This window comes from Equus caballus, chromosome 15, assembly GCF_041296265.1.
Source record: "Equus caballus isolate H_3958 breed thoroughbred chromosome 15, TB-T2T, whole genome shotgun sequence".
Lineage (NCBI taxonomy): Eukaryota > Metazoa > Chordata > Mammalia > Perissodactyla > Equidae > Equus > Equus caballus.
In genome coordinates this window covers 69,503,581-69,518,707 of record NC_091698.1, presented here as the reverse complement: position 1 = coordinate 69,518,707, position 15,127 = coordinate 69,503,581, and positions in this window count along the sequence as shown.

Sequence of the window (15,127 nt, the reverse complement as noted above, 5' to 3'; positions counted from 1 at the left end):
TTCCTCTGTGCGTTCTTACTTAGAATCAGGGCATCCAGATGACCTTGAGAGCCCCGGAGTTCTGTGGTCTGGCACCGCGGTGTCAGAATCTCTGCATGCGTTCCCTGCCCTGGAAGACGTTCCTCCTGATGCCACATGTCAGGCAATATTGACCCAGGTGGTAGGAATTTGGGGAAGGGGCTTCCTGGGTTCTACCCAGCTTGAGCCTCTGTTCTGGTGCACAGAATGATGTCTGGGATGAGGGGCTCTGTCCCCTACCCTCGCTTTTAAATGGCCTGTCACATACTTGACCCAGAGCCTGGGCCTAGAAACCCAAAGAATTGACTGCCTCAGACAGTGTGGAGAGTCTGGATGGACCCTACCCAACTGACTAACCAGAACTGATGGGCGGAAGGAAAGGGTGGCACTGCTGGAGAGCACCTCCTGGAAGGGCCTTGGCTGGTGACACTAGGAAGCAGATGCCTTTTTGTGTGGTGACAGGGGCCAAACCTTTGCAGTTAAAATGCCTCCTTCTTTCAACATACTCGACAGAGAAAACAAGTTTGGGGGCATCCAGTGCCTATTCCTGCTTCTCCTTTGCAGAAGACAGGCTATCAGACTCCACAGGAGCCTTCAGCTTTGCGGCCTAGGCCCTCTTGGGTGTCACCAGCCTGCTATCTATCTTGCTATCTATCATCTATCACTCTTTCTCCTCTCCTATGTTTCTACCCAGGTCTGTACAAATACCAAGACCGTACTCTGCACATTCCGACCTTACCTACAGATTTGCCGAAGGAGAGGCATGAGTGCTTGCTGTGAGTGGTGTACACGTGTGCAAATATGAATGCTGGGCTGCCACCATACAATCAAGGTCTGCATATAAAGGGCTGTGTGTATGACATTTGATATAAATGTGTGTATGGTGCATTAGTGTGTTCCTGTATGTGTTTTCCTGTATATTGCTTATAGTGCAGGTATTTGCATGTGGCTCGGGCAGTTTATATGTACCTACTTCTGCAAGGAGTGGCTCCAGTACACCTACAGGATGCTGTGTGTGCAAGGCCTTTCTGTCTGATGGATGTGTATCTTGTGGGTCTCAATTCTTGTGTGGGCATGTGTGGGTTCCCTTGTTCTAGTCAACCCACAGATGTGACCATCAGGCTGCCCACCCCAAACTGACCTTCCTCTCTCTTTAAGGAGTGTGTGTGTGTGTGGGGGGGGAGGACACAGTGGGTATTTTTTGACCCGAGGGTGAGGGTGGAGGGGTGTTGGGCTCTTTGGCTTCCCCAGTTCACCCTTTACCCTGCTGAACTGCAGATATTAAGGATATTACGTTGGATCTAGCCCCTGCCCCTGTAAACATCCGAGTGAGGGAAAAAGAGATCCCTTTCTAGCCAGATCTCTCCTTTTACCGGCTTCCTGCCCATTCTCTTTCTGGGTTCCTCAAAGCCACGGCCAAGGCAGTCAACGTCCCAGGGGGCTGCGGAGGCAGAGCTGTAGGGCTAGGCCTGGCTGAAACTCTGCTGGTGGCAAAGCCATCTCAGCCTCTGTGTGCAGCCTCCACCACCCGGGAGTGGTGTGGATTGTGCCTTGGCAGGGGAGTGTGTGCACTGCTGGTGTGTACTCTCGAGTGGGCTTTCTGGGCTTCGTCAGGCTAGGAAAGTAGGCCTTAACATTAACCATCCATCCCCTCTGTGTGCGCCCGTGGCAGCCTATGGGTCAGCTCCTCTCCTTCTGGTGTGCCAGAGCAATGGCACACACCACCCCGTGTGCACCCCTGCCCTGTGGACAGAGCACTTCCTCCTGAGGCCCCAGCGGGCATGCTCTGGTTCAGAGCCCTCTCTGTGTCCATAGGCCTCTGTGTACCTAGGCAGCCTACTTGAGAGTCGAAGGGTCTTGAAGAATAACAGCCAATTTGGGGTTATTCTCTTCATTCCTGCCTCCCTCAAAGAAAAACAAGGACAATCTGGGATTTGCACCGGAAACCTGAACTGGCAGAATGGGATGTGAAACTGGGAAAATCCATATCAAAGTCATGGACTCCTAGAAACCATCTACCTGAGAGAGAGAGGCCAAGCTCCACCTTCCAGCCTGCTCACCTCTCTCTCCTCGCCCTCCCCACCCAAGCTCTGGCCCTGAACCCCAACCCGGCCCCTTTTCTTGCCCTCCTTGGATCCTGCAGAATCGACTGCCCAGCACCATCGCTGTTGATTATCCCTGGCAAGATGTACAGCTGATTAAAATGAAATGACCTGGAAGCTGCCACGACGTGGGATGGGATGCTGATCAATAGTGGGATTGGAGGCACAGAAGCCTGGCTGGTCCGGGCTGGGATTGGGGTTGGAGATGGTGAGACCAGCCAGAGATAGCCAGACTTGGGATGTGGGGAGGGCTCCATGAGGCACTAGGAAGGCCAGGCCCAGGTCTAGGTATACCGAGTGGGGGTGGAACTGGAACCTTAGTGTGGGCTGTGACAGCGGACTGGCTCTCTTACCTTCTTCCAAAAGGAATACTGGCCAGCTTGGCACATTCTGGACCCAGCCCATCACTCATGTCCCTGGAGCTTGCAGCCTAGTCTCAGGCCTGTGGTGCACTGCGTGTGCTTGTCTCCCTGAGCAGGGCACGTCCCAGTCTCTTCTCCCTCTCCCTGTCTTTCTCTGCCTCCGTGGCCATCTCCTTCCCTGCCTAGGTCTTTGTGTGACTGTCACCTGGAGCACTGGCTGCTGCCTCTGGGGCTTTTCCTAGGCCCTCCACCATCTCTCCATCCCCAAGTGCTGGGGCTGAAATGCCCAGCCCACCAGGATGCACCCCCACAAGTCCTCGAACTCAGGCGGCTCAACTTCCCACCGCCTGGGCCCCTTCCGGCCCCAGCTGAGTTGAGCCTCCTCCAGCCCAGTGTGAGGGCCTCCGCATGGCCCCGTCTGGCCCAAGGGAGGGCAGAGGGAGCAGGGAGGAGGGGAGCAGTGCTAGCCGGGCTCTGATTTCTCCGGTCAGCTGAGCACAACTTTCCATTCGAGTGTATTCATGCAGCGGCTGATTGAGCTCCACTGTGTCGGGCTGGGCTTCGCAGGAACAGGCAGGCACAGCCAGGCTGACAGAGGATACACCACACACATATACATACACACACACACACACACACTCTCTCAATTATCTACACAAATATACTCTCCAACTCACGTTATGCACACACCTCACCCCCAAGCCATTTCATCATAAACCCAGTATACCCTTTTCCCCTATCAGCCCACCTACCCCCAGAACAGTTTCCCAAAACCCATAGCCCTCTTTCCCTACACAACATAGGACCTGCCTTCTGATTTCCCCTTTACAGATTATACTTCAGTCCTCAGACATAACACAAGAACTCTTGATCCTCGTTCTCCCCTGCAGGCACACTCTCCAGGGTGCACACACTCCACACTGCACAGATGCACACACAAACATGCCTAATCTCACATCCTCCTACAGAGCTGTCCAGAGCTGTCCACAGCTATCCATACCGCAAAAGAAATACATCTGCACAAAACAGCATTAGCACCAATAAACATTTAGTGCATAGCCTGTTAGATACACTGGGCTGGGGCTCACCAAAAGTTCACGTACAAGAAAGGGAGCAGGTGAGCAAAAAATATAGTCAGAGAACCCAGCCACTATACATCCACCAAAACAAACACACCCAGAGTACCCAGAGGAAACCTTCAGACCCACAACATACATACGAGCCAACCCAAAGACATAATAGAAATGCTACCAGAGGCACTTCAACTCTCAAACCACATAGCTTGACTCTAAGCATTCAGAGGCCACCCTTTGCCCAAGCTCACCCACTGCCAGTTGGTGTGCACACACACACACACATGCACACACACCCCAGCACCAGGCCAGGGCCATAAAGAAGATAGGCAGAGAACTAGATAAGCACCCTTAGAGAAACATGCCCAGTCTTGGGAGTGGTCATGCTAATAGGGGTCTCCATTTTATAGTCCACTCCAAAATGCCCAGGGGCGTTTGTTTTGCAGAGCAAGAAGGGAAGGGAGAATGAAGAAGAGGGAGAGAATTATAGAGAGGGGAGAAAAGCAAAAGGAGAAGGAAGAGAGAAAGGAGAGGAGAGCTGAAACAGAAAGTGGAGACGGACAGGAACAGCAAGGGCTAGGAGAAAAGGGAGAGGAGCTGCTTCCTGGGCTCAGGCAGGGGGAGGGCCAGGCCTGGTCAGGGAGAGGGTGCCACTGTAAACACAGGAACAATTCAGTCTCCAAGAAGGTAGCCAGGGGAGAACACTGACTTCTGGCTGGTTGGACCTGGGAAGTGAACTGAGTACAGCTTAACGATGAGGCTACGTTCTGAGAAATGCACCATTAGGTGATTTCGATGTTGTGTGAACATCACAGAGTGCACTTACACAAACCTAGATGGTACAGCCTACTACACACCTAAACTAGATGGTACTGATCTTATGGGACCACTGTCGTATATGTGGCCTATTGTCGATCAGTTATGTAGTACATGCCTAAACTGCAAGTGTGCAAGGTAGCCTAGGGCCCCAAAGTGCCCCTTCCCCTTGTGTGCTGGGGAGTTCAGGCAGCTTCCTCTGCCCAGAAGCAGTCCACCTATTAAAGCATCCTCCTTCAAACCCCCTCCTCTCTGCTCTCAGCAGCAGCCTCTGCCCTCACACTGCACACGCTCTCAGAGACCCCCACATATGACTTCATTCACACAACACACACAGCCACCCCCTACACACATGCATCCACACACACACACACGGCCTCCCACAGGTGGCCCTGGGTCACCCCCCACTCCTGCACAGAACACAAGGATCTCCACTCCTGGCAATATCTCCCCACTTTTTACAAGTAAGCCCGTGACTCTCACTGATTTATACGCAGTCTTTTTTGGAAAAAGGAAGGGCTCTAACCTGCAGGAGTCTAACCCTTCAGATACTGAGGACGCATCAGAATGTGCTGGCAAGAAAGACAACCCTAGGGGAAGTCACATACACATGTGTGTATCTCCGCAGACCGTTCATTGCCACTGCCAGCTCATTGCGGAAGGATGGACATGGCTCTGGGACTGGAGTCGCTACAGACCAGAAAAGCGCAGGCTGTTCTCCTCCCCCTCGAAAAGGTGGGGCTTGGGGCCGGGGGTGAGTTCTCCGATCCCTGAAGGCGAAGGCCCCAGAGAGTGTGCGGTCCAGGAGCCTAAACAGGTCTGAGGGCCGAGGCAAGGCCCAGAGGTGGGGGTAGGCCGGCGGACTGGGTGGAGGCAGTCTCCTGGGGCGGGGGTCTGGGTGGAGGCCCCCTGGGCTCCATGGGTGTGCGCGCCCCCGGGCCTCCGCGACGCGCTCTCGCGCCGGGCCTTTGTCCCTGCTTCTCCGGCTCGGACTCCGTCTTTCTTCTTTCCGGCCGCTGGGAGGCGCTGTGGCCGAAGCCCCAGCCTCTCCCGGCCGGCGCCCGGCTCCTCCAGCCGCGCCGCCTTTCCCCGCGCGGGGTCCCGCCCCTGCGCCTCGGGGCAGCCTGGAGCCCTTCCAGCCCGGCAGCGGCTTTAGCGTGCTGGATTTTGAGACGACTATTTACCAGCATAACTAATTTGCGACCATTATTAAACAGAAATTCTTAGCGGGGCCCCTTAATGACTGAACGCGCTGCTAATTAGGGGCGCGCGCGCCTCTAACTCTGCAGCCCCGGCCGGCGCCGCCGCCTCTTGCCGGCCCCGCCGCCTCTTGCCGGCCCCACCTCGTCCAGGACGCACTGGCGCGGCCGGGCCGGCCGGACTGGGAGGAAGGACCGAGCGACAGACACACGCACACCTGCGGGCGTATGGAATCCAGACCCCGGCCACCACTGCTTTTTCCTGACGTCTCTGAGCCGGAAGCGGATCTCACTACACGAGAAGGACCATGACTTGGCCACTGTCACACAGCCGGCCTCTACCTTCACCCCGGTACACCTGTGCATCCGGTGCCCCTTTGCATCTTTCTCGCCCGCCCATACGCTCCCGGCTGAGTAAATACTTTCCTAAGACCCTCCTTTGGGAGCGCAAGATGAGGCAAACGCGAGAGAAGGGAGTGGGGACGGGCAGGAGCCCCCGGCCCGAGGTCCTGCCCATCTGGGCGCACCTTCTCTCACGCTCTTGCTCTTGGACCCTACAGGGATGTAGCCCGACCAAAACGTGCCTCCTACAGGGCCCGGAGATGAGAGGAGCGGCCCGGGGCTCCGTGCTGGCAGTCCTATGAAGCCTAGAGGAGGAGCCAGCCTTTCAGTGGGCTCTTCTCCCAGATTGGACTGGGCCCTGCTTGAACCACCAGCGCTTCCCAGTGGCACGGGACTCCGTGGTGTGCATTTGCGTGTGAAGTGTGTGCATACATGTGAACTTTGTTGAGTGTTCCGTGAGACTTGTGCAGATTCCCGTGGGATGCAGGAGAAATATTTACCTCGTGCCCTCATGACACATCTACCTGAAGATGTGCCTGAGGGAAAGGGCACAGTGTGGAGAGCCATGGGTGCTTGCGGGAATGAACTCATCCAACTTAGCCCCAAAATGAGAACTGAGAGGGGAGAGACAAGCACAGGTAGCCCTTGCCCTCAAGTAACTCACGTCCCGTGGACGCTGGAGGTAATCATGGAAAAACAAACCCGATGGTAGAGTGTTTTGGGGGAGTGGTAACTTCAGATTAATTACATCTTAGGGGTCGGAACAGGAAAAGCTTCTCAGAAGAGATGGCTTTGACCAGAAAGATGAATTGGATTGCATGAGGAGATTCCAGGCAGGAACAGCGGGAGCAAGGGCACAGAGGAGGTTTGGGCTCCAGTGCAGAGCAGGGCAGCGTGGCTGGCACCTGGGTGCGTAAGGAAGCTGGTCGTCCAGTCTGAGACAAGCAGGAGTGGGAGTCAGCTACAAGGTCAGGCAAGTTGTGTGGCCTTGATCCCATGGGCACTGGGGAGCCAAATAAGGCTTTATGGAGAGCTCCGGAAGGCCAGTTAGGAGGCCATTCCAATGGGCAGGCAAGACGTGAAGAAGGCCCAAGCTGAGCCTGCAGAACCTGTTAAAGACATTCCCAAGGAGGAATGGGGGAGGACTTGATGACCTGTTGGAGACCTATGGGCTCCCTGATGACGTGATTTCAGTGTTAGTCCACTTTTCACGGATCTGTGACTAGGTCCCTGATCTCATCCTCTGACCCAGTTCCTCCAAAAGCATCATGTCCTTCAGGCTCTCGTATGGTTCACACGTCCTCCTTAGAGGGGTGGATCCCCCGAGCCACTGGTGTAATTTGTTCAGAAACCCATCCGCTACCCAGAATTGGAGTTTCGAATGGCCAGGTCTCCTCCGGTGCCCACCATTTTCTGCTGTAGTTCCACCGCGCAGTAACGTTCTCTCCGAAGGGGCGCTAGCGTGAGGGGGGAGCATGAAAGCTTGAGCCTCAGGCCGGAGGCCTGTCGGGTCCTCGAGGAACAGCTGGAGTGACCTGAGGAGACGAGCACGCTAGGTGAATGGGAGTGTGGCCCGCGCGAAAGGTCCTTGAGGGTCAGAGATGGAGAAGGGGACCCAGGACACGCGCGTCTGGAGAGTCTTCGTCTCAGCGTGACAGGCTCTGGGCAACTTCTGTGCGCGTCGCGGGGCCCGGGGATCTAGACAGCCCAGCGCGGGAGGGAATCTTCCACTGGAGCCGTTAGGACGGTAAGGAAGGCTTTCCGGGCTACCGGGCTACCGCAGCGCTCCGACACGGAGGAGACTCCGGCTTCAGAGCCGCCAGGCAGCTTGGCGATCTTGTTGTTAGACGAACGTGGGTTTAGAGACCCAGAGAAATGGAATGAGTCGAAGTCCAACTCAAGTTTCTTGGCGCGAGTTGTGCGATCCTTCCATTGCACTTCGCGAGCCTGGAGTTACGTGTGACCAGGCGAGTCTGTGCGAATGGGTGTCTGTGTGCGTGGCCTTTGTGTGACTCGGCGCCCGCACGTGTCTACTGTGTGTGGGTGTGTGTCACAGGTATCAGGGAGCAGGACGGGGAAGCCTTGGCTTCTGGACTTGCTCTCAGGTCCTAGCCTGAGCTGTGAGTGGGAATGAAAGGAGGTTTGTGGCGAAGGATGAAGGCGGGTCACGGCTCTGTTTTGGCAGACGAGTCCAGGACGGGACCTCGCGAGCAGGGAGGCAGGAGAACCGATCCATTCCCCCGGGGATGGGGATGGGAAGATAGCAGGAGTGGAGAGGACGGGAGCGGGTCAGGGCGTCTAGAATCCATGAGTCCCTCGAGAAGTTTCCAGACACCAGTTTAGGAGCTTTTATGAGCTGAACCCCAAAGAAGACTCCTATTCCTCCACTGGGGACCTGGAGAGCCTGGCCAGGGCGCTCAGCGGGTAACACGGCAGGGTGCCCTTCTGCTTTCGCTGTGCGCGCCCAGGCGAAAAGCAAAACCAGCTCCGAGGAGGGGGGCAGCGCGCGACCTGGGCCATTGGCGGGTTTTTGCTGCCACCTCGCGGCGGCGGTGCGCAGCGCCCCAGCCCTCGGCGCCGCGAGCTTCGGCGGTGCTTGCGGGTTGCGGAGGCCCTCGCCCTGGGGCTCTTTTCCGCTTGGTTTTCCCAGCGCCAATTCCCCCGGAATAGCCTCCTTCTGGTCTTAAAGGGGTCTGCGATGGACCAAGCCCTGTCTTATACCAAAGCCCACAGTTTTGCGTCTGTAAGACCCTCCACCTTGGCCTGTGGGATTTGGGTTCACCTTCTAGCTCCTTCCTCTTGCTTTACTATTTGATCCCGGAGCTGCCCACCTGGACTCGCAATAAGGCTTCCATTCTCTTGCACTATTAACTTCCTCTCCTACAGACGCCTCCGGGTCTGGTACGGATGCAGCGTGGGGCTCTGCTTCCACGATGGTAGTCTGTCTGGCGGGAAGCCATGCCGACCTAGCACCTGCTCGTCCCCTCCACGACCGCTTGCTGGGCTCCTGCCGTGTGCCAGGCGCGGGGGTACACCTCCAGGACAGAGAATGGCAACACAGACTTGCCCCCCGCGATCGTAGTTTAGTGGAAGCAGAGAAATGCAATACACAAATTACGATTTAAAGGGTCAAATCGAAGTGTGAACAAAGGGAGCCCAGGGCAGGGCAATAGGGCATACTAAATCCTAAGTATGAATTTTCCAAGCTGGTGAGGAGGGAAGGACAATCCAGGGACTTGGAGGAGCAGGTCCAAGGACACTCATGTGGGAAGGGGCATTGGATGCTGAGAGAGCAGCTCTTTTCTTGAGTGCTCCTTCCTCTGATGTGAAGACGCTGTCTGGCTCTGAACAGCATGGCCAGCACTGGCTAATGTACTGAATGGGATCATATGTCAGAGGAAAAAGGAGCCTTTGGAATCACGTCCTTCCCCGTTTGAAGAGATCAGGAACCTCAGGCGCAGGGTGGCTCAGTCCCTGGCCTTAAGCACACAGCTAATTAGGAGACCTGTAACTCTGTAGGGTCCCAGATGGTGCCCAGGACAGGCAGGGCTCCAATGCCAGGCGACCTCAGAAGGAGGCTGGGGCTGGGGAGTGGCGGGAGGAGCCATCCCAGGCTTTTTTCCTTTTCCCAGCGATAGTTTTGCTGGCTTGGTTCTCTCTTGTGCAGCCTAAATGCTGATCCTCAATCTCTTCTCTACAAAGCCAAAATTCAGAAAGCTCTGTTTTTGCTTGTTTGTTTGGTATGTTTGCTGCCAAACTATTTGGGAGTAAAACCTGACCTAAACTGACGTGAAGCTATTTATAGTCTTTGTTTATCCCACTTGGCATGGATATCAGATGTTTCACTGAGGAGCTATTAATGTGTTGGATTACAGGTTCTGCCCTCTAGGGTGGTTTTATGTAATATGGAATATATGCACCATTATATGTCCTTTCCTGAAATCTCCAGAATTCTAAATTCCCCAACACATTTACTCCAAAGGTTTTGAGAAAGCAGTTGTGGTCTATTGGATTGAGTCTGCATTGTCTAAGGATAAAGAGGTTCATGGTGGGAGAGGAGGCTGGGACAGTTACATTTAAATAATGTAAGTGGATAAACCAGGAAGGGTGAAGTCCACAGGAAGGGTGGGTCAACTTGGCTGTGGGGCAGGGCCACAGAGCCAGCCCAGCAAAGCTGGCGGCATCCTGGAGGGTCCTGATTCCTACACAAGCTGGAGAAGGCAGATAAATCCTGGCTCCTGGCATTAGGGGCCAGAGAAGGAGCCACAGAGCCCTCTGGGATATTTCGTCTTTCTGGATGTCTTCCTACCATCCAGTTGGAGGACTGGCCCAGGCCCAGGTCCCTAACTCCACACACCCTTTCTCCTCCTTGACACATCCAAGCCCAGGGTAGGTTTCTGTTGGACATGTCATGGTGAGTTGGGCTGGGTGGCTCCCAGGCCAAGTTTGGTCCACAACAAACTGAGCGGTGTCTCATGAAGTTCCGGGTTATCTCCAAGGACGGAGGAGCTCCAGGCTTCCTGTGGTCATCTGTGCCTATCTCCAGCAGCAGGACTGGTCAGCATGGAGGGGGCTGGGCTATGTTCCGACCTGGTGAGCTGCCTAGCCTGTGGTGTGGGCTTATGGTGAACCTTCTAACAGCCCTTGCGAACAATGAGCGTGGGCTCCATCCTGCCTGCCCTTCTGTGACTGGAGCCAGGTTATCTGGAGGAAGATGGGGTCAAGGCGTGGCGGGTCAGCCTCCTCTGCTCTCTGCTGGGGACCACCAGGGAAGCTCAGTGCTGGTGAAACTGAGGGCGGGCTGGGCAGGGGGATGGGTTAGGATGAAGGCCCTGAATGGACATGAGGCTGCGTCTTTCTTCTTCCCATTCTTAGTTCAGGGACATTAGGTCTGAGGGAGACACTTCCTGCCTCAGTCAATGCCCTGTGGGGCCATCCTTGGTGAGCTTTGGCCAACAGACACTACCTCCCCAACAACAACAATACAGAAACATAAAATTTCCTTTTTCACTCCAGTGAGCTGTAGAATTCTTCCTTTTAAATGGGGGAGGGGTTAGCAGGATGGAAATGGAGGAGGAAATACTCAAGACCTGAAAAGCTTTTGTTTTTTAAAAAAATTGTGGTAAAATACACATCACATGAAATTCACCATTTAAACTATTTTGAAGTGTGCAATTCATTGGCATTTAGCACATTCACAATGTCGTGCAGCTATCACCCCTATCTAGTTCCAGAACATTTTCATCGTCCAAAAAGGAAAGCCCGTAACCATTAAGCAGTCTCTCCCCATGGTCCCCTCACTCTCACCTCCCAACCCTTGGCAACCATTAATCTGTTTTCTGTTTCTATGGATGTACTTATTCGGGACCTTTCATGTAACTGGAATCATACTATGTATGTATGTAGCCTTTTGTGTCTGCCTTCTTTCACTTAGCATAAGTTTTCAAGGTTCATCATTTATAGGATGTATCATACTTCATTCTTTTTTATGGCTGAAAAATATCCCATATACGGACATACCACATTTGCTTATCTATCTATCAGTTGATGAAAGGGGGTTTTAGGCCATTCCCAGGGGAGGATTGAGGCAAAGGGGGAGGACCTGCAGGCCCCCCATGCACAGGGCCTCCCCAGCCTGCCAGTGACTGTATTTTAGCTATAAAAGGAAAAGTCATCTAGCTAAGTATACTTGGCTGTTGTAGTTTTCAGGGGCCTCCTCCCCAATGTACCCCCTGCACACCCTATTTCCCAATACGTTCCTTTAGAACAATTCTAACCTGACCCTGGAGGAAAAGAAGAAATGGGGCTCGAAGCTACCTAGGATAGGAGATGAGTGCATCTGTTGGCATTTGGAACCAGGGGTGGTGGTGACAGCAAAGTCCTGCCTGGAGATAGAGAAGGCTCACTGGGCAGCCTGGACATGAGAGCAGGCAGCGGGGTGTCCTCCTCCTGCCCTGTGGGGTTCCCCACCCCTGCTCTCTGTGCCTGCTCCCTCTTCTTTAACTGCAGAGTCAAGGGAAAGATGCAGCCCTCACCTTCAGTGGAAAGAAGGAGCTTGGCTCAAGAAGCTTCAAAGTTGCAAAAACAAAAGGGTCCCTTTCAAGAAAGTCTGTAATTCTGCAGAGACTAGATCTCTGACTCAACGGCTAACCTGACTCCTTGGCTGAGGCGGCTCTCCTTTTTAATGGCCATTCTCTCCCCTTGGCCAGCCTTCAACATTTCCCAGCCCCAGGGACATGCTGGACTCCACCCTCCAGGTCACGTTGGGGACAGCCAGATGCCCACTATTCTCACCCCTGGATGCCCGGGGGAGAAGTCCGTCTTCCCCATAAAGCCACAGGTAAGTGCGGCAAGCTTTAAACCTTTACGCAGAGACACAGCCCCAAAGGGAGGAAGAAGAGGAACACGGACTGACTGCTTCCTGGGCATCAGGCGGTGTCCTAGGTTCTTTCACCATCTTATTTCTCTTAGTCCTCCTACTGTCTAGGTTCTCAGTATTTTTATTCCCATTTTACAGTTGAGGAAGTTGAGGGCCTGAGAGAATTGTAGGATGCTTGCTAGTTTTCTCCATCACCCCGAAGTCATCTTGCAGCGGAGTAAGGAGCTCCATCATAAGCTTTCCTCTCTTCCTTCTTCCGGGCCTGATAGTGGGGTGGGGGGCGGCATTCCTTGTAAGGAAGTGGCGGGGGTCCCTGAGCTCTGGGGGTGCTTCAGGAAGCCCTGCCTGGAGGATAACCCCATAGAACTCCTTCCCCTGAGGCTCCACAGGAGACAAATAGTCAGAATGATGACACATCCCCTTGTCCCTCCAGGTGAGGCTGCTCATCTCCTTGGGGCTGTTCAGCTCTGCTGCAACAGAACTCCCTGCTTCAGCCCTCTGTGAGCACTGCACCTGGGTTGTTTTTGATGTTTATTTAAAGTATTATAAACTTAAAACTCCGAGTGATGGGAGTCTGGAGGTGTACTCTCCTGGAACATCTGAGCATCTGAGTCACTGGAGAACAGCTTAGAGACAGGGTGGGGATGGTAGCCTGAGCTGGGCAGAATGACTCAGGGAGCCCAGGCAGAGGCCACAGGTACTCTGCAGGTGACCCCAAGGGGCCTGGGGCTTTCAAATAGCAGGAGGAGGGATTCCATGCAGGCTGTAGGGGGCAGTGACAGTGCAGTGCGGAAAGTGCCAGACAAACACAGTGTCCTCATTGAGAAACCCTGGCCACCAGAGAGCCCAAGACCACATTCTACCTGGCCTTACAGGCTTTGGGTACATGGCTTATTCCACGACTGGACTGGGGGCAGGGCTGTATTGAATGCCCCTTTGTATTGCCCACAGCACCTGACACAAAGCCTGGCAGGTATTTGTTGAATCGATGAGTGAGTGAGTGATAAACACCAGCTCAAGGCCACGGACAAAGAACCCAGGCATTACCAGTCTGCCCCAGAACATGCCTAGAGAAATCAACAGGTGGCCCGGGTAGGTCATGCTGAACCTGGAGCCACAGAGATCCTCAAAAAGGAGGGGGGTGGGGTCTGCCTGGGCAAGGTGAGAGGGCCTGGAGCCAACAAGAGGATTCTCTGGGGTCAGATGTAAAGGAAGCAACAAGCAGGTGGGCGAGCTTGCAAGGAGGAAGAGCTAACAGACCAGGGCAAGAGAAAGAGGGAAGGGACATCCCTGGAAGGAGGGCTAAAAAATGTTGGGAGGGGAGGGGTGTGGTCTTGGAGGTAACGTCACACTGAAATACCTGGAATTGCAACTTAGAGCACCCTTGCTTGGGGTTGGTTCGGATGGACAGTGGTACTCAAAGCTCTTTCCTGGTTCTAAATCCACCCATCATATTTTGACACGTTTTAGAACAGGCTTCATGTCTCTCCCAGCTTCTTTATTGAATTTAATAGTCATCTATTTAAACACACATCTTCACGCTCATTTATCTTATTGTAAAAATAGGAAAAACATATGTGCTCAAATTGACATTCCCATTTTCTCCATGTGGGTGTGTGGGCTGAGCTGGCTTTGTGTGGTAATTTCTGGTTAATGAACGTGCCTCGGAATACCAAGTGAGGTAATGGATTTCACGAGGGAAAACGAAAAAGAACTCACTGTGTTTGTGTGCATTAGGGCAAAACCACCATGTGCCCATACACTTAGCAAACCCATTCCTATCACATGAACCTAGAATTGGAACCAGTAGTTTTTGTTGGTCAATATTGCTTGGTGAAAGGTCCCCACACGTGTGCCACAAGCCCAAACCACCACCGTAATCTACGTTTAATTTGATTTTAGGAAAAGGGCAAGTATATTCCTCCCCAGGTGATTTCTATGCACAGGGCATCTCTGGGTTTCAGTTCCTCAAAGAGGTGACATTGTGTGTGGGGGGAGGAAATCAGGCTCCTCTGGGTTTGGGGTCCATGTGCAAACACCCTTTTCAGATTGATTCTGATCTGCAGAAGTCAGAACTGTTACGTGGGAGACCTGGCTTTGAATGTCAGTGCTTCTGTCTAATAGGTCTTCACCCTTGAGTGTTCTCAGCCTGCTTTCCTTGTCTGTAAAGTGGGTATAATAGCACATATCTTGCAGAATTGATGGAACATTAATGAGAAATGTATACTTCTGGCACCTGTTATACAGTGAGTGCATGGTACCTGCTTATAGAGAGGACCCAGGTGTGGTGGTGGCAGCTCTGAAATGGGGTGATGCTGGCTGAGACTGGAGTAGAGCAAGTGAGTGGAAAGCTGGGAGGGGCTGTGTCTGGCTCATGGGCTCCTCCTGCCCAGTCACATGGTAGGCTGGGCCCAGCTGAACCCCTGATTCTGGGCCAGCTGTGCCCTCTTCTCCTCCATTCCATTTCAGAGCCCCCAGCCACCCCCACACCAAGCCCTCCTAGCACTGGTGCTCCGCTCCTCTGTGATATGGAGGACTATGGTGATGGGCTTTGCAGACTTGTGGCGGACACGGTCTGGGTCTCCACTTCAGAATCTCCTCTCAGCCCTGCTCCTTTTAGTCACTTCTTTGGTCATTTGATCCATGTTTTCTAATGCCAAGGGGTAAGGGTGGGGTGTGGTGCCCCCCCCATGCCCACCGCACCCTAGCATGGATGTGGCTTTCTTTCCTTCCCTGCTTCCTGCTGCCTTTCCTCTTCATCCTTCTCTCTCCCGTTTGCAGGATGGACACTGCCTCGTCCCTGGCTGCTTCTGCAGCATCCTGCTTGTCTAGGTGC